Here is a 19,370-nt window from a genome sequence, read left to right as displayed (position 1 = left end):
CACAAGTCTTCTTAGGGTAGGCTTATTAGAAAAGCCTCCTAAGAATACTTAGGTTATGCTCTCGTAAAAATCGATTCAAGCACTCACAAAATGAGAGAGCAAACCTCTAACCAATAACACTCAATACACTTACTAATGATACTGAGGTGAAAAAGGTAAGTTTGAGTGGATTTGCAAATAGTATGAGCAATAGGAAATATTTTGCTTGAGAGAGAAATTTGGATTTTTGTTTTTGTTAATCAACTTACTAATTTTCCCAAATGAAGGGGTATATATAGACACCCCATGATTTTTTACCGTTATGGACCTATTAGGAATTATTAGAAAAGTTTTAATGACATTTTAAACATTTTAACCCTGTTTAAAAACATTTAACCGCGGTAAAGATCAGGGCAACCCGAGAGGTTCGGTAGACCAGAACAGTTTCGGTCAACCAGATCTTGTATGGTTCGGTCAACCAAGAGCATTTTGAACTAAGGACTTGGTCGACCGAAAGTGGGCGATTTCCCATTTCTCTGAGGTTCGGTCGACCAGGCCATTTTGAACTGGCTGGTTCAGTCAACCAGACTGTTGGGATTTTTCTTGAGGACCCTCGGTCGACCAAGTAGTTGGAGTACAAAATTTGTTCGGTCGACCAAATGATCAAATTTTTGACCCAAGGGGTTTCGATCGACCTGGGCTTTTTGAGCTACTCTGGTTCGGTCGACCAGGGCTTTGGTCAACTGTTGACCTAGGCTTGTTTTGGTTGACCAAGGCAAAATGAACTACCTTTGCCGGTCGACCAAAAGTGCACAAAGTGTGCATTTCGGTCCCATTTCAATACACATTCACGCTATTCAAGTGCCTAAAACATGCAAGTACAAAGGTGAGTGTCCTAAGGTCATTTATGTAGAATATAGAGACACCAAAAGAATCCGGTGTCGGTTGACCAAAACCCTTAGGTCTTTCTATGGTCACTTTTAGTTCGTATTTGGTTTGATCTTATGTAATGAATCATATATGTGATGTGTGTGCTTATTACAAACCAAATGTCCTAATTACTATTATAGACCCATTTCACCATTGAATATATATTACACTTGAAAAACATGAACTGGTCTTCAATCCTTAAGCTTTCACATGCCATCAATGTATCTGCTAATATAGACCTGCACATGAACTAGATATTCATTAAATACATGAGTATTTGTCATTATAAAAACCAGGTGTGACCTATAAGGTCAACACCCTCAACTCTGGCATATTGAGTTCAATATCACAGACATGTGAGGATTTACCCACTTGGTCTGGACCTTGTATGCCCGACTTGGACACTAGAGTGCTAAAATCCACTAAGTACTTAGGGTTGATCAAATACCTAGTGGGCTAATTCACTACAAAGTTCCCTGGTCTATTTGTGTTGAATTTGTTGGTCAGTTCCTGGAAGGTTAATGTCAAAGTCATCAACCATGACAATGAATGGATAATTTTCAAGTTTAAGAATGAAGAGGACTTGAGCAATGTGTTGCAAAATGGACCCTATGTGATTTTCGGAAGAACTCTGTTGTTGAAAAAGATGCCTAACTTTTTCCAATTTGATCCAGAAAAGAAAACTACTTTACCTATTTGGGTTCAGTCGAAGAATGTTGTTTTTAGTGTAATCCAAAAAGGGGGGTGAATTAGAGATTTTAAAATTTTAGGTCAAAAGTCCAGCAAGCAGAATTTCACAACCTAGAGTCAATCTAAAGCAAGTATGAAATAAACAAATAGATGATTCCATAAACAATTCGATCTAGATAAATTTAATCAAGCAGGCATGAGAATGTAAAGAAGATAAAGTAAAAGTTACACCCGATATGTTATCAAGGTTTAGAAATTGTGCCTACGTCCCTGCCTCTAACTCGCAAGTCCGAGGATTCCATTAATGCTCACTTATGAGTGAAGTGACACCGGTTACCACGCTCTTTCCTTACTGGGCAAGGGAAACCCCAGGTCAGATTCATAGGGCAGACCCCAACCTTTATAATCAATTCTCACGAGCTAGATCAACACCCCTTCAGGCCACTCCAGGAATACAATAGCAAGTAAAAATTTCGTGCACAATACAAGTGTTTCTTATACTATGAATATATGTACCACAATATATCCAATGCACTCTAGTAAAAAAAAAATTATGCTCAATAGAGATTGTGTAACAATATCTCACAAATTCAAGTTTGTAAGATATGTGAGAGATAATAATCTTTGAGTTACTACTTCAAAGACTAGATGTGCATATAGTTTCTCCAAAAATATATTAGGAGAAAGCTTAGGAGATATCAGTTATTTGCCTAAAAAAAGGTTTTTATTAATAAGCACAATATAGGCTTTTGAGTCTTGCAATGAGGAAGCAAAAGACTCACAAGCAAAAAGGACTTTTCCCAAAAATATTTATCAATCAAAAAAAAAATATGGGAAAAATCACCAAGCTAACTCCCAAGAAGGTTTTGGAAAATGAATATGAAAATGTTAGATTTTAAGCTTAACAATGATGTATGAAAATGCACACAACAATAAAAATCAAACTTCCTTTACCTTGCAATTAATTTGCAAGTGAGGAGTATAAGGAAACAATACTCTCTTCTTTAAAATAATTTTAGTAAGCAAGAGTATGAGAGAGTAAGGATAATATGCTTGAAAGAATGGAGTATAAGCAATATGAGATCAAAAAATTTCAAAGAGGATTTTTGCTTAATCAGATTGCTAATCTTATGCTGGTATGGACAAATTGTGAGGTATATATAGAATTCCTGAAATTTTAGACTGTTGGGGACACGAAGCAAATTTTTGAAAAGTTTAATTAGAATTTACCCTATTTAACGCAGTGAAAACTTGCGAACCAGAGAGGTTCGGTCACCTGGTGCATAGCACCGATCATCCGAACAGACATAGTTAATTTGAAAAATTTTGAGGCTTTGATTGACCGATCACAGTGTTGTTTTGTTGAGGTGAGGGCGATCCAAACCCTTTGTAGGTTTGGTCTGCTAAGGTCTTGGTCGGTTACCTAAATTGGTTCATGTTGGTCGGCCGATTAATTTTTCTCTTTAAGGGCCAGTCTACTAACACAGATATGTTAGTCAGGGATTTTGGTTTGAGTGTCTAAGGAAGATGCATGTTCAATAGGATGGTTGCCTAAGCCCACTTTCAAAAGCATTTAACAAATAGCTTTGATCGGCTGAGGCAAATTGAATTCCTAAGGTTCAGTCGACCGGGGCTCTTTAAAGTTGCATATTTTGCCCTGTTTTTGTCCTTGAACGTATTCAACCATGTGTGATTAAGTTATAGCATTTTGTACTAAGGGTTTTGGTTCCTAATGGTCAGTTTATTATATTTTGTATCTTGAGTATCAAATCCTTATCATGCATGAGTTGCAATTATTACAAACCATATAATTACACACCAAAAGCAATAATTAAATGCGATTACAATTAAAACAAATGGTCTTCATTCTTTTTGCTCTTCAAATGCCCACATGTGATATGATCTTTGTGGTCCTTATAGCTTCCTTGTGTCCTTACCATCCGTGCGTGCTAAGAGTTAATCCTATTCAAGAGCTCAGTGCACAGGTAAGAAACAATGTGATTTGTCATTATCAAAACGGAATCGAACTCATGGAGTCAACATTCTCCCCCTTTTTGATGATGACAAATACAATAAGCAAAAATGGGTAAGTCTAAAGAGACTCTCCCTGAGACTATGCATTCAAATAAAATTAAACATTATAGTTCAAGCAAATTCATAATAGAAGATGTTGACCTTACCAGAAACTCCCAAGTAAAGATATATTTGAAACGCTTTGGAGTATATTAGGGTTCTAGTTCCCTTTGTAAAGATGCACAAATAAATCTAATGTGAACTTGTTAAAAGATTTATCAAAAATATTTTATTAATCTATATCAAAAAGCTTTCTCTCAAATATTTAATCACAACATGATCATTGTAAAATGCAAATATATATACGATATGTAATTCAAAGATCAAAATACTGAGTATAAGGTTTTCCAAACAAAATATCCCTCAATAAAATAAATATTTATGAATACCAAAGATATATATTCAAGTGTTTTAATATATCTAAAATATGAATCATTTAACTGAATACACACTTGAATCAAACTATTCAATCAATGACAAAACCTTAATCAAGTAGTGAGATTATTCAAATAATCTATGTGAAAATATACTCACTATCAATAACCCGGCTTATTTCAACAATAGATTTGGAATGAGAAGTTCTTTGAAAAATAGATATACTCTTGAATCAAACACTATTCAACCAATAACTAAAACCTTTCTCAAGTAATGATTTTGTAAAAAAAATATTTATATGTATATGAACATTCAAGATCAATTTCTGTAATGATAATCAATAACAAGTAATAAGATGAGAAGTTTTTGAAAATAATAACTTGAATGATCAAACCTCAATACAAGAATGAAATACAAAATGTATTCGTGAGTTCCCTTCTGATTTTCTGAATTTATTTGCTCAAAGATGATGTGTAGAATGAAGTGTAGGCAATCGTATATCAATCAACTCAAGTTTCTCTATTCTCTTTCAATAAGATGTGTTCTTCTCTTCTTGTGTGTCTTAGTTTTCTTCTAGGGTTTAGATATTCAATATTTATAGTGTCTTACCCTTAGGATTGATTTCAACCATTAGATCAAAGAAAAAGCTGGCGAGTTCTATTAATAAAAATCTGAATTTTAAACTTTCCCGCGACTTGAGGCTACTAAAGTTGAGTTCAGGCTCCTAAAGTGCCAGTTCAGGCACCTGAAGTTGACTTCAAGCTACCAAAGTGTCTTGGCTCACCATTAATTCTTCAAGCTACCGAACTTAATCTTCAGGCTACTGAAGAATCTTTAGGCTACTGAAGTTGAGTTCAGGCTACCGAAGTGCCCTTTTTCTCAATTTTTCTTTTCTAATTTAAAAATATGATTTGCTCTCTTTCTTGGGTCTTTTATAAAACATATTTTCCATGATTTTAAAAATATTTCTAAGTCCATGAATGTCCCCTAATGATGTTTATAAAATGCATGAGTCCTAAAGACATTCTAAGGTATATGTTGAGCCTCAAATTAAATCATACAAAAATGTAAATGCATGAGCTCTAAGTACCCATTCCCAAGATGTTCTTGAACTTTGCTGCTTGCATCTTGATTATCATACTCTTTGAGTTCCATGGATCTTGCCAAGATATGTATGTTTTACTTGAAGGCTTCCATGACTCGTTATCCTTCCTTACATGCTTAATATGGTTAATGTTTACAAACTCAATGCACAGATCAAATACCAAGTGATTTGTCATCATCAAAACCGGATTGGACTCCTATAGTCAACAATCTCCCTCTTTTTAATGATGAAAAATACACGAGTAAAAATATATAGAATGGGTTACGCCTAACAAGGCTCCCCCTCAATTAATGCATCAAATATTCAATGAATGACAATATGCTCATGTTCATACACAAAGTGTTGAGCCTGAATCCAAATGAAATATGAAATATGCTTATAATGAATGTGCTTATTGATATGCTCATGATGTTTCAATCGTGACATCAACAAAAGTTTCTCCCTCTTTGTATATTTCACCCTTTGCATAACTTCAATAACAATTTTTGCTCCCGATTCTTCTTTGCTTCTGATTTTTGTGTGTTATTATTTTTGCTCCTGATTTTTATCCCCTTTTTGACATCAACAAAAAAGTGTATAATAATAGGACATGAATGGACATACCTTTATGTTCTTCTCCTCTTTGAAATCTTAAAGTTTTAATCTTATTCAACCATTAAATTTTTAACAGACTTTACTTCTCCCATTTTTACATCAACCATTCCCCTTGCCAATGCATAAGTTTCAACGATTACGTGAGGATGCTAGACATTGATTGATGTGATACCAAATGTGGACTAATGTTATATCAAATGAGAACAACTTCTAATTGATTTGATACCAAATGTGAATTAATGCGAAACTAAAAGTTCATTGATTTGATACCAAGTGATTACATCTTAAGTGAAGTTGCTCCCCCTGAATTATGTTATCTAATATAATTCTAGGCAACCATATTTATTTTAGCTCAAAAAAGTATCTCTCCTATTTTATTCATTTAAGCTCATGCACATAGTAGCTTATGCAATTAAAAAATCTCTCCCACTTTAGTGCTCATCGAAAAATTTACTCTAGTACATATCTCTCACCTTTTGGATTTTCAAGGCAAATTTTTTTATAGATATTTGCTTTAGGTACATTCTAAAAAAAATTATGACTAGAGAGACTAACCATACAAAGTCTAATTATCATTGCATTTCAAAACAAGATCATATGGTTAACTCAAGCAATTTTTGGTAAAGCAATATATTTTTCATTTTGCATATATAATAGAATCATCATAATTGAGTGCATGTCACAGAAAGTTCATTGCACATCTAAGCACAAGACATATTGGTAAGCATAATAAGATAGGAAATCATTTCGAGATGCTCCCCCTATGAATTTTAATACTTTCGTAGATAAAATGAAATGCTTATACTTATCCAAGATTTATGTCACCACTAGTTCAAAGCCATATAAGCAGTCATTGTAAAATATTTTGACCAACTATAGTGATCCTATGATGCACATGTTTTCTTTATGCTCTTTCTCTAGGGATGGAGCTCAGTTCCCTTAAATATCTTCAAGCATGCAACAAGTTTAGTTTAGAATAGCTTAGAAAATCATGTGATTAACATGTTGTATGACATCTTCACAAATGAATTTACACATACCATTTATGATTTGATACTAGATGTGAACACAAGATATGATACTAAGTGTGCTTATGCTGATGTTTCAGAGCGATAGTATTTTCAAGTTAATTTGTTCCCTTCAGTTATACTCTTATCATAATCTTATGTCTTTTCCTTGTAATCATTCTTCACCAGTTTACTTAGTGTTTTAAGATTTTGAATGATTTATTCTTGACTTTACCTACTTTAACTTAGAGGACCAAAAACTCATAAATAATTATATTTCAGGGTCACAAGCCTATATTGCTTCTTTTCTTATGGATCTCAATGCACATGTTTCCTAGTCATTTGTATTTTCATATAGATTGAAACCTATAGCATATAGCATAGCCATTTGACACATTCAAACTCTTCTAATAGATTTGACTTGAAGTTTTAGAGCTTGTGAAGTGAGATTTTGCAAATACTCTTAACAATTTAATTATCATTAAGTTTAGAAGAATATTCATTGTGTGTGGACAATACTCAAAACATTTTCGTGGAAGCAAATATATCCAACTACATAGGCCAAAGAGCAATTTTGAATTATATTAATTTTGGAATACTGCTCTTTAGGTATTTCTGATTATCTAATTATTGGACAGTACCTTATAAGTATGTCTTCAATATTAAGCAAGGGAACGACCCTATAATGGATGAATCTTTACCGGATATGATCATGGTATGGTAAAGATTTCTTGTAGAGGATGTTACTTAATCACAGATCAAACTTAGGAATTTTTACGTTTTAAGCACAAAAGGGAATATTTATTAAAAATGTCTTTGTAAGCAATTTTATTCCCTTAGATAATGCCCCTGATTTGATTATAATAGGATGTCATTTAATAAACACTTGATATATATACGGAATTTATGATTATTAGTGCTTGTGGCTAGAATGATGATAGATTTTACCCTTTGAACCTCCAAGAATGAGTTTAGGATTAGATGACTTTTAATATATGATTTATTCCTAAAAGCTCAGTCTTTTGCAATGGACATGATCTACTTAACCTATGATTTTAATATTTAAGCATGGGTTAAGCACTAAGAATTATTCGTTAAATAACAATTCTTTAATCAATTTGGAAGTGGATTTATTCTTCAATGTTATGATATATGTTACTCATTGCAAAGATATTAGGTTCCTGATAGTTTAACAGTTAATCTCTCAACCTTCACATTGAGTACATCAAGATTTGCAAACTATTCAATATTTCAGCATTTTACCCAATCATTACGATATAAAAGCATTAGATAGTTAGATTGGATATATTGCTTAAAGGAATCATATTGACTTAACTTTCTCATAAGATTCTTAGTATAATAATAGTGTAGGAGATACACATACCAAGATTTACATTCTAAGCATATACTAATCCTAAGCCTATTAGTCATCACACCCCTATAACTAGTCCTAAGAACAAGGAAAGAATTAAATGGTCATGTGATTCCACTTTGAACCTTTCTTGATTACCCAAGTCATTTTCTTGTCTTTGTCTCGAACACCTCTAACTGGACACTTATATCAGGTATGCCTTTTCATTTTACAAAACAAGCAAGCTTTGTATATTCGTGGGAAAGTATGCTTATTTCATTTCTTCTTACTTAATGTGGCATACCTATGGAATTTTTGAGATACATCCGAACCCATTTTGGAGATATACTTTCTTTTAACTTCTAAGGGTTTATTTAAACTCTCTTCAACATGTTCATCTATTTTTCTATCTAAACAGGTGATCTTTAGAATCTTCATGATTTTCTACTTTTTTAGAATAGCATAATAATCTTTTAATTTCTCTAACTGTTTAGTTGTCCTTTCATTCTCATTTTTCAAACAGATTTTCTCCTTAGCTATCCTAGCTAGAAGCTTATTCATTTTAACTAAAGCTTTCTCTAGATCTCCATATGAAGACATGCTTTCATTACACAAACTAACACGTGATTCAACACAAAATTTATCACAATAAACATCATATGAATCATTCCACACGTTATTAACTGAATTATCAACAAATGATTCCACACATGATTCGTTACATGAATTGTCATGATATCCTTCATTTGAATTATTGCATACATCAATAGAAATATTGTCACAAGGAACACAACATGAATCATTATTAGAATTATCAACACATGATTTAACACATGACTCATTACATAATATAAAGCAAGATTCATCACATGATTTTTCACAAGATTTATCGCAAGATTTATCACACAAATCATCACATGAATCAATACGTGAATCATTATATGAAATGGGCTAAGATACATATACCTCCTCCTCAACTAACTCATTTTGTTTACAATTTTCCATCTCTTGCTCATTTGAACTTGACATTCCTAGAGTGGTGGTTTCTTTCTCCTGATTTCTCTGTACTTCCTATCAAGTTCTTCCCAAATATCTTTTGCACATGTACATGCCATGCATTCATGAAAAATATTAGAATCTAAAGCACGATAGAGCATATCCATAGCATTTGCATTTGCATGTATTAAACTAGTATCATTTTCATTTGTAGGTAACACAAATTCCTTTAACTATTACTTGCTAGGCCTTCCAGTCCATAGATTTTATAAAAACACTCATTTTTATTTTCCAAGCCGAAAAATTTTCACCGTAAAATATTGGAGGATTAAGATAAGATCGTCCCCCACCGAATGTGGTTTCACCAATGTGTGCCATGTGATCTTTTTACAAATAGACGATTAACTTTATGTACACCTGCTCTGATACCAATTGTTGATTAAGGTGTAATCCCAAGAGGGGGGGTGAAATTGGTATTTTAAAAAAAATTTGAACCTATTTACCTCTTAATCACTATTTGTATATTTACCAAATCAATTGCTAGGATTTATAACTAACTTAAATTGATTTTATTAATGAGTTCTTTTTACCTAATTAAAAGTGTGTAGAGCTATTCAACATACATATGCAATATGAATAATAAAGTGAAATGCGGAAAATAAAGAGTTAAGGGAAGAGAAAATGCAACCACGATTTTACGAGGTCCAGCTAACCCCGCCTACGTCCTCGCCTTAAGAAACCCACTCAAGGATTCCACTATAATCCCTGCTCCTTAAATTGGGACGAAACTTCCCTTATAATCCGCTGCTTACAAGAGGTACAGCTCCCTCCTACTCAGCTGCTTAAAAGAGGTACAACTTCCTCCTAATCCGCTGCTTACAAAAGGTACAGCTTCCTCCTCGAACCCAGTTCACAACCCAAACCATGATTACAATTTAGGCTTAAATTTGCAAACACTCAATGTTACTTCTAACAAAACTAGTGAGTACAATTCAAAATCCTAATACATTTACCATATGATGAAATTTGCAGCTCAAAATGTATGAAACGATACAATCGTTTATGAATGATATGCTTCAACACACAAATCTTTTTTTTATCAGAAACTCCCAAGTAAAGTTATATTTGAAACGCTTTGGAGTATATTAGGGTTCTAGTTCACTTTGTAAATATGCACAAATATATCTAATGTGAACTTGTTAAAAGCTTTATCTTGAATATTTTATCAATCTATATCAAAAATCTTTCTTTCAAATATTTAATCATAACATGATTTTGTAAAATGCAAATATATATACGATATGTAATTCAAAGATCAAAGTACTGAGTATAAGGTTTTCCAAACAAAATATCCCTCAATAAAATAAATATTTATGAATACCAAGGATATATATTCAAGTGTTTTAATATAACTAAAATATAAATCCTTTACCTGAATACACACTTGAGTCAAACTATTCAATCAATGACAAAACCTTAATCAAGTAGTAAGATTATCCAAATAATCTATGTGAAAATATACTCACTATCAATCACCCGGCTTATTTCAACAATAGATTTGGAATGGGAAGTTCTTTGAAACATAGATATACTCTTGAATCAAACACTATTCAACCAATAGCTAAAACCTTTCTCAAGTAATGATCTTGTAAAAAAAAAATATTTATATACATATGCACATTCAAGATCAATTTCTGTAATGATATTCAATAACAAGTAATGAGATGAGAAGTTATTGAAAATAATAACTTGAATGATCAAACCTCAATACTAGAATGAAATACAAAATGTATACGTGAGTTCCCTTCTGATTTCTGAATTGATTTGTGACTAACTTGAAAAATGAGCAGCTAGAGAGCTATCCAAAGTATAGGAGTTATGTCGTGTAATATTCAGCCCAAGGGCTGGATCGTCTCCTCAGGGAATGCGTTTTAATCTCAAATGTTACGTTCGTCCAATCGAAAACAAAAAAGGTACTGAACTAAGTTCAGATTCGGGATCTCAAGATTGTTCAATTTCATTTTTAACGAATTAAATAACACGTAAATTGAAATCCTAAAACTAGCATGCATTGAATTAAAGAATACTAATGGAAACTCTAGACTACTTAAGGAAACATTGAAACATGCATTAATTAAATATGGTAACCTATCACATGGAATTAAAAATACGCAATGGAAACTCAATCAAACACACGCGCGCGCAATAAAAACCGAACCTTTAATAAAATTAAGAACTCACAAAAAAATTACAATTTAAATGCAACCATGAACTTGAACGAAAAATTAACATTCAATTTTTTTAACTAACTTCGATAATAATAAATTTCCTAACAATATTCAACTAAAAAAAAACTCCAATAACATAAAAAAAAAAAAAAAAACTAAAATTTCCTCAAAATCCCAAGTCTCAAAGAAAAATAAATAAGAGAGAGAGAGAGAGAGAGAGAGAGAGAGAGAGAGAGAGCAAAACAAAGCAAGAAGGTAGAAGAGCTACAGGGGGTGGCTGGTTGCTGCGGCCGAGATTGCTGCAAAGCAGGAGCTCCTGTGGAAGTTGCTCCGGTGGGCTGGTGTGTTGTGGAGTGGAGCCGATATGGGAGGAGTCTCAATGAAGCTGCTGGTGTTGCTAGCCGAGGGAGGAGGCAGTGCTGGAGTGGAGCCTGGTTTGCTACTAGTGTGGCTCTTGGGGCTGGCTGGTAGAGGAGGTTCTCAGAGTGCTAATCTTACTGGTAGAGACTGCTACAGGGGTTGAAACTAGTACAGGGGCCTTGGGGATTACTACAGGGGGTATGGATGTTGAAGGACTCTCGGGTGGAGCTGAGGTGTGGTGCTCGGAGGGATGAAGGCTGCTAGTTGCAGAGGCCAAAGGAAACAAGGGGAGAGGGAGATTTAGAGGGGAGAGTAAAGGGGACTGAGGGAATTTAAGAAAGGGATTGGAAAACAGAGAGTAGAGAAAAGAGAAAGAGAGAGAGAGAATAGAAGGAAGGGAAGAGATCAAGGAAAAGAAAACAGAAAGACAAAGGGAAGAGGTAGAAGGGAACGGGGGAGCCTCCGGGGCTGTCAAGAAAAGAAGGAGGAGAAGAAGAGGATTTTAAAGGGAATGGGGGAAAGCCTTATGAAGCGTATGGAGGATCAGGCAACTTGACCCGACTCGGCTTGCATGGCCAGGTCACATCAATTGTTCTCAATATATATATATATATATATATATATTCATTTTTGTTCTTTGCATTCACAGCCACCTTTGACCTTCCTAGAGCTCGTTTCTCATGAAACTCAAAACACGGAAGTTGTAAATAATTCTTTTCTCTTTCTCCAGAAATTTGAATCATCTCGATTTGAGCTCGAATGGAAAATTTCTGCATGAATTACCAACTGATTCTGGTTTTGACTCTCGGGAATTTTTCTGCGATAAAAAATTGCCAAAATTTCATTAATTGTTCAATAACACTCAAAAATGATAAATAGGGCACTTTGTTAAAATATTGAACATAATTAGACATTTAATTAAAAATAGAAGCCATAATGCCCGGATTAAGATGCCTAATTACGTAGTTTTAGCGCGTAATCACACCCTCTAACTAACGTTTTGCTAGTCTCTAGCAAATGAAATTTCAAGGTAGTGCCCACAACTACGAAGTCTAGTGAACAAGAAATTAATGCACATGCGACATAACCATACCATTTTACATACAAGAACATAAATAAAATTTCACACAGGCTCGTTCATATTCAATACGCACAACTCCAAAGAAAGTCACTTATGCAAGTTTCATCATTTAAATGTCATTCAAGAACTGTATACTCACATGAAGTTAATCAACAACATAGTTCAGAGTTAATGCAGTCATATAAGTTCGAGTATAAATAGGTAAACTCTCAAGGTGTGTGTGATGTGTGTGACTCAGTACACCTAGGATACCAATGGACATCTACAAAACGGTCGCTTTGACTCGGCCTAACTGGTATACCCTCAAAAACACTCAAAAAAGAAATGGGTTCACTCATCATATGTGAGAAAGAGTGTCGTGATCAAACATCCCATATACTAAAAGGAACAAATGCTGAGTATATGGAGTGGACTAGTCTGGAAAGGATCTAGCCTATCTATGAGGTGTCGGGTCCTTCACCCTAGCATCTTCTTACCTACTCACCATATCCAATCGAGACCACCCTAGATCAACTTATTCACAAACTTGTCGTGAATGTATCTAAGGCATTAACCGGTTGAAGAATCTTCATACGTGGAAAACATGTGTCGTGTCTTTGTTTTGTGATATTTATATGGAGCCGGCATTAGCCTTTCATTTCATGCGCATGTGTATTTCTTGTTCTTTCTTCTATTCATTCTTCATTTTCTATCTTTTCTTGATCAATTAGGACAATCTTTACACTTTTTTTTTAATCTTCAAACAATCAAAGGGAATTGAGCTCAAGTAATGGTCTATGAACTAAGTCTATCTCTAGGGGTGGCTCAGCCTTCACATTTTGAGTAGGCAACAAGACCTAGGTTTCTATCTCCCCACTAGGTGTCACCTTGAGGTTAGAAAATCAAAAACAGAGACTAGCGTACAAAGGATATCCAGAAAAAAAAAAAAAAAAAAGGAAAGTTGAGTTTCATGAACTCTGAGCTAACGTCAAAAACTCAAAAGAACGATAATTAGCTCAACAATACCTCACAAGGTGTCATAGTCGTCATGGGTGTTCTTTCAGTGCTCACAGGAAACCCTAAGTGCAATGAATCACGTCAATGTGTTTACTCAGCTTCGTGAGATGCCATGTAAATACAGGAAATTATATAGCCAGATTAACACGAGTGTACCACCAATCAATTCTTCATGGGGTCATAAAATCATATAAAGAGAAACTACGTATAATTGACTCAAGTGTGTAATTCGTAAGTTATATGCAAGTATGTGAAGGGTATGCAACAGTGTTAAGCATGATATAATGCAGTGTAATTCCTCAGTTCTCTTTTTTTTTTTTCTCTCTTTCTTTTTCGATTTCTTTTTGTTTTTTTTTATAATATAAAATTCATATAAAACCCGGTACGTGTACGTGCACAATGTTACGTGTGAATGCTCACCCCCCCCCCCCCCCACAAAACTAAAGTAGAACATTGTCCTCAATGTGAAAGCATATGGAGAAATAGAAAAGACCGTGCACAGGAAAAGTAAAGCGTACTTGAGTGACAGGGTAATGAAAAAGAAAGACTAAACTATGAGTAAATAGACCTGAAAACTAACTAAAAATAAAATAAGGTAAAATAAAAGGAAAATAAGCAAAAGAAAAACATCACAATTGTTTGGCGGAGGCTTAGGGGGAATTTCGACTGGTGGCCTCAGGTCTATAAATTACATTGGCGATTCTCCAAATTTAAACCGCCATAATCGATCAGTCTTTATACCTGCATGAAAATCAGCCTCAAATGAATTAATACGCGTCAATATACCAAACAATATGTGTGCAGGTCGACCCTCATGTGTTGACAAGAAAGGGTCTTTATTCAACATCGTGTCCAGGAAATTTGCTTCTTTATGAACTAATGTATGATGGGAAGTTATTGGAGTAATTACCTGTAGTTCTTCAGAAGCATTAACATTACAAGTTTTACCTGGTTCCTTGAAAATTAGATGCTCACCAGACTAGTCACCCTCTTTAACGGGTGTACATATCATCTCACCACTGTAAGGATCTGCATCCACATTGAGCTCCTTGACATTTGAATCAGGCGGGAGTGACAGATCCATGGTTTCCGAGCTCGGAGTATGAGGTACCTTAGGTTGGTACTCCGCATTGGTATTATTCTCCTCATTAACTAACTGCTCCGCTTCTGGGCCCATTTCCTCTGATTTTTCTCTGAATTCATCTATTTCAGTCATAACTTTCGGTGCTGGGACAACTGTTTGCCCGGCGATGAGCACTTCAGATTGGGGATCTTCTTTCTCGCTACTCAAGGTGATGGCGGCCTCTACTATCTCAAAAGAAACATCATGCATTTGTTGTTGTGGCTTCTTGTACTCCAGAGGACGAGACTGAGGTTCCACGAGCAATTCTTCTTTTTCTAAGATATCCAGTTGCATTCTTATCGCATTAATGGTGTCCCGCAATTCATTTTGACGATCGACTTTAGTTTGCATGAACTGCTAGGGCATGTTCACCATTTGTGTCATGCTTTCCTTAAAAAATTCTGATGGCATACAGCTCTGAGGGATCTGTTGTGGCTGATATTGAGGCAGAGGATCATCTGGATAACATGTTGGCTTATATGCTTCTCTACCACTAATTGTGCTAATAAGGTGTGCAGTCATGGGTGCTTGAGCATATCGTGTGTTCCACTGTGAGACATTTTCAGCTAGGTAATCGAAGAATGATAATACCTAATCTAGATCCTTGTTGAAGAGTTCTCCATTGCACATGGTCTGGACAAAATACTTGCAATCAGGGGTAAGAGTAGTATAAAAATAATCAGTTAACCTCCATAAGTCAAAACCGTGATGTGGGCAAGTACTTAGCAGATCCTTAAATCGCTCCCAGCAAGCCCGAAATGTCTCGTCATCCTGTTGTACAAAATTAAGAATCTATTCCTGCAAAAATTGAGTTTTCTATAAGGGACAAAATGCATGCAGAAATTCACACTCCATATCAGACCAATTAATGATAAAGTGAGGTCTCAAGGATTGAAACCACATTTGTGCCCCATCCTGCAAAGAAGTAATAAATAATTGCAGTTTAAGAGATTTATCAATTCTAGCATAAGGAAAAAATATATTGCCAGTTAACTCGAACTCTGTTAAGTGCTGATAGGGGCACTCAGATTCCATCCCATAGAACTCGGGTAGCAATGACCTCATCCCGCGCTGCATCATGAAATTAAGCTCTTCATTAGGAAAAACAGTGGAAGAGGATGCAGTGGCATATTCAAGTTACAAAAAGTCCATTATCGTGTGCGGTGCAGATGCAGCCATTTTTATTTATTTATTTTTTCAACTCAAAAATTTTTTCTAGTTATTTTATTTTCTTTTTCTCTTTTTTTTTTCTTTTTTTTTTTCATAAAACTAATTAAAATGACAGGAAAAATGCTAATTTGAGACTAAGATCGACATTCCTCGGCAATGGCGCCAAAAACTTGAATCACTCGAAAAATGAGCAGCTCGAGAGCTATCCCAAGTATAGGAGTTATATTGTGTAATATTCAGCCCAAGGTTTAGATTGTTGAAAGTCTTTTAATCTTCAAATGTTACGCTCGTCCAATCAAAAACAAAAAGGGTACTGAACTCAGTTCAGATTAGGGATCTCAAGATTGTTCAATTTCACTTTTAATGAATTAAATAAAACGTAAATTGAAATCCTAAAACTAGCATGCATTGAATTAAAGAATACTAATGGAGACTCTATACTACTAAGGAAACACTGAAACATGCATTAATTAAAGATGGTAACCTAGCACATGGAATTAAAAATACGCAATGGAAACTCAATCAAACACACACGCGCGCAATTAAAACTGAACCTTTCACAAAATTAAGAACTCGAAACAAAATCACAATTTAAATGCAACCATGAACTTGAATGAAAAATTAACAATCAAAAGACAACGAAAAATTAACATTCAATTTTTTTAACTTCAATAATAATAAAATTCTTAACAATATTCAACTAAAAAAAAAACTCCAATAACATGGAAAAAACTAAGTTTTCCTCAACATCCCAAGTCTCAAAGAAAAATAAATAAGAGAGAGAGAGAGAGAGAGAGAGAGAGAGAGAGAGAGAGAGAGAGAGAGAGAGAGCAAAATGGAGCAGGAAGGTAGAAGAGTTGCAGGGGGTGGCTAGTTGCTGCGGCCGAGAGTGCTGCAAAGCTAGAGCTCCTGTGGAAGTTACTCTGGTGGGCTGGTGTGTCGTGGAATGGAGCTGGTATGGCAGGAGTTTAGATGAAGCTACTGGTGATGCTGGCCGAGGGAGGAGGCAGTGCTGGAGTGGAGCCGGGTTTGTTGCTGGTGTGGCTCTTGGGGCTGGTTGGTAGAAAAGGTTCTCGAAGTGATAATCTTACTGGTAGAGACTGCTATAGTGGTTGGAACTAGTATAGGGGCCTTGGGGATTACTGCAAGGGTTGTGGATGTTGAAGGACTCTCGGGTGGAGCTGAGGTGTGGTGCTCGAAGGGATGAAGGCTGCGAGTTGCAGAGGCCAAAGGAAACATGGGGAGAGGGAGACTGAGAGTGGAGAGTAAAATGGACTAAGGGAGTTTGATAAAGGGATTGGAAAATAGAGAGTAAAGAAAAGAGAAAGAGAGAGAGAATAGAAGGAAGGGAAGACATCAAGGAAAAGAAAAGATAAAGACAAAGGGAAAAGGAAGAAGGGAACAGGGAAGCCTCTGGGGCTGCCAAGGAAAGAAGGAGGAGAAGAAGAGGATTTTAAAGGGAATGGGGGAAAGCCCTATGACTTGTATGGAGGATCCAGCAACTTGACCCGACCCAGCCTGCATGGCCGAGTCATATTAATTGTTCTCAATATATATTTTTTTTATTTTTTTTTTCACTTTTGCTCTTTGCATTCACAGCCCAGTTTGCTCTTCCTAGAGCCCATTTCTCATGAAACTCAAAACATAAAATTTGTAGATAGTCCTTTACTCTTTCTCTACAAATTTGAATCGTCTCAATTGGAGCTCAAATGGAAAAGTTATGTATAAATTACGAACTGATTCTGATTTTGACTCTCGAGAATTTTTCTATGATAAAAAATTATCAAAAATGTCATAAATTGTTCAATAAAACTCAAAAATGATAAATAAGGCACTTTGTTAAAATATTGGACATAATTAGATATTTAATTAAAAATGAAAGCCATAATGCTCGGATTAAGATGCCTAATTACACAGTTTTAGCGCGTAATGAATTTGCTCAAAGACGATGTGTAGAATGAAGTGCAGGCAATCGTATATCAATCAACTCAAGTTTTTCTATTCTCTTTCAATAAGATGTGTTCTTCTCTTCTTGTGTGTCTTAGCTTTTTTATAGGGTTTAGATATTCAATATTTATAGTGTTTTGCCCTTAGGATTGATCTCAACCGTTGGATCAAAGAAAAAGCTTGTGAGTTCTATTAATAAAAATCTAAATTTTAAACTTTCCCACGACTTCAGGCTCCTAAAGTGCCAGTTCAGGCTCCTAAGCTAGTTCAAGCGCCTGAAGTTGACTTCAGGCTACTGAGGTGCCTCGGCTCACCATTAATTCTTCAGGCTACCGAACTTAATCTTCAAGCTACCAAAGAAATTCTTCAGGCGATTGAAGTTGAGTTCAGGCTACCGAAGTGCCCTTTTCTCAATTTTTCTTTTCTAATTTAGAAATATGTTTTGCTCTCTTTCTTGGGTCTTTTATTAAACATATTTTCCATGATTTTAAAAATATTTCTAAGTCCATGAATGTCCCCTAATGATGTTCATAAAATGCATGAATCCTAAAGACATTCCAAGGTATATGTTGAGCCTCAAATTAAATCATACGAAAATGTAAATACATGAGTTCTAAGTACCAATTCCCAAGATGTTCTTGAACTTTGCAGCTTGCATCTTGATTCTCATACTCTTTAAGTTCCATAGATCTTGCCAAGATATGTATGCTTTACTTTAAGGCTTCCATGACTCGTTATCCTTCCGTTCATGCTTAATATGGTTACTGTTCATAAACTCAATGCATAGATCAAATACCAAGTGATTTGTCATTATCAAAAGCAATTTGTACTTGTAGAGTCAACACATTAGAAATCACTTCCTTCATGATCATGTCCAGAAAGGAGATGTAGGTCTTGAGTTTGTGTGCTTTAATGAATAGTGGGCAGATATTTTTAGTAAACCACTTCTAGAAGATAGGTTCATATAAATTAGACGTGAATTACGTCTAATGCATAGTAGAGATGCTTTCTAGATATTTCATAGCTTCCATAAATTCAGGGGGAGCTTTTAAATAATTTTAAAAGTCTAAGAACTAATATAACTGTTAATATCTTGTATTGGCTTAGATTTTGTGAAACTTGATTCTTGTTTGTGATGCATAATTCTCATATCTACTGCATGATGATGGTGGTACTTATGTTTTATCGTATTGATCATACTGGAACTGTTTAAGTTTCCTAGTTGTGGATAAATTGTTAGGATTTATAAACTCAAAACAAGTCATTTTTATACAGAAATTTTTGGGAAATGTCCTATTTTCAAGTGGCATACTGCTGAAATTTTTAAAAATTCCCAAGCTTCTCATGTATACAAATTGATTATTT

Source organism: Malania oleifera, chromosome 2, assembly GCF_029873635.1.
Source record: "Malania oleifera isolate guangnan ecotype guangnan chromosome 2, ASM2987363v1, whole genome shotgun sequence".
Lineage (NCBI taxonomy): Eukaryota > Viridiplantae > Streptophyta > Magnoliopsida > Santalales > Ximeniaceae > Malania > Malania oleifera.
This window is presented reverse-complemented; position numbering follows the sequence as displayed.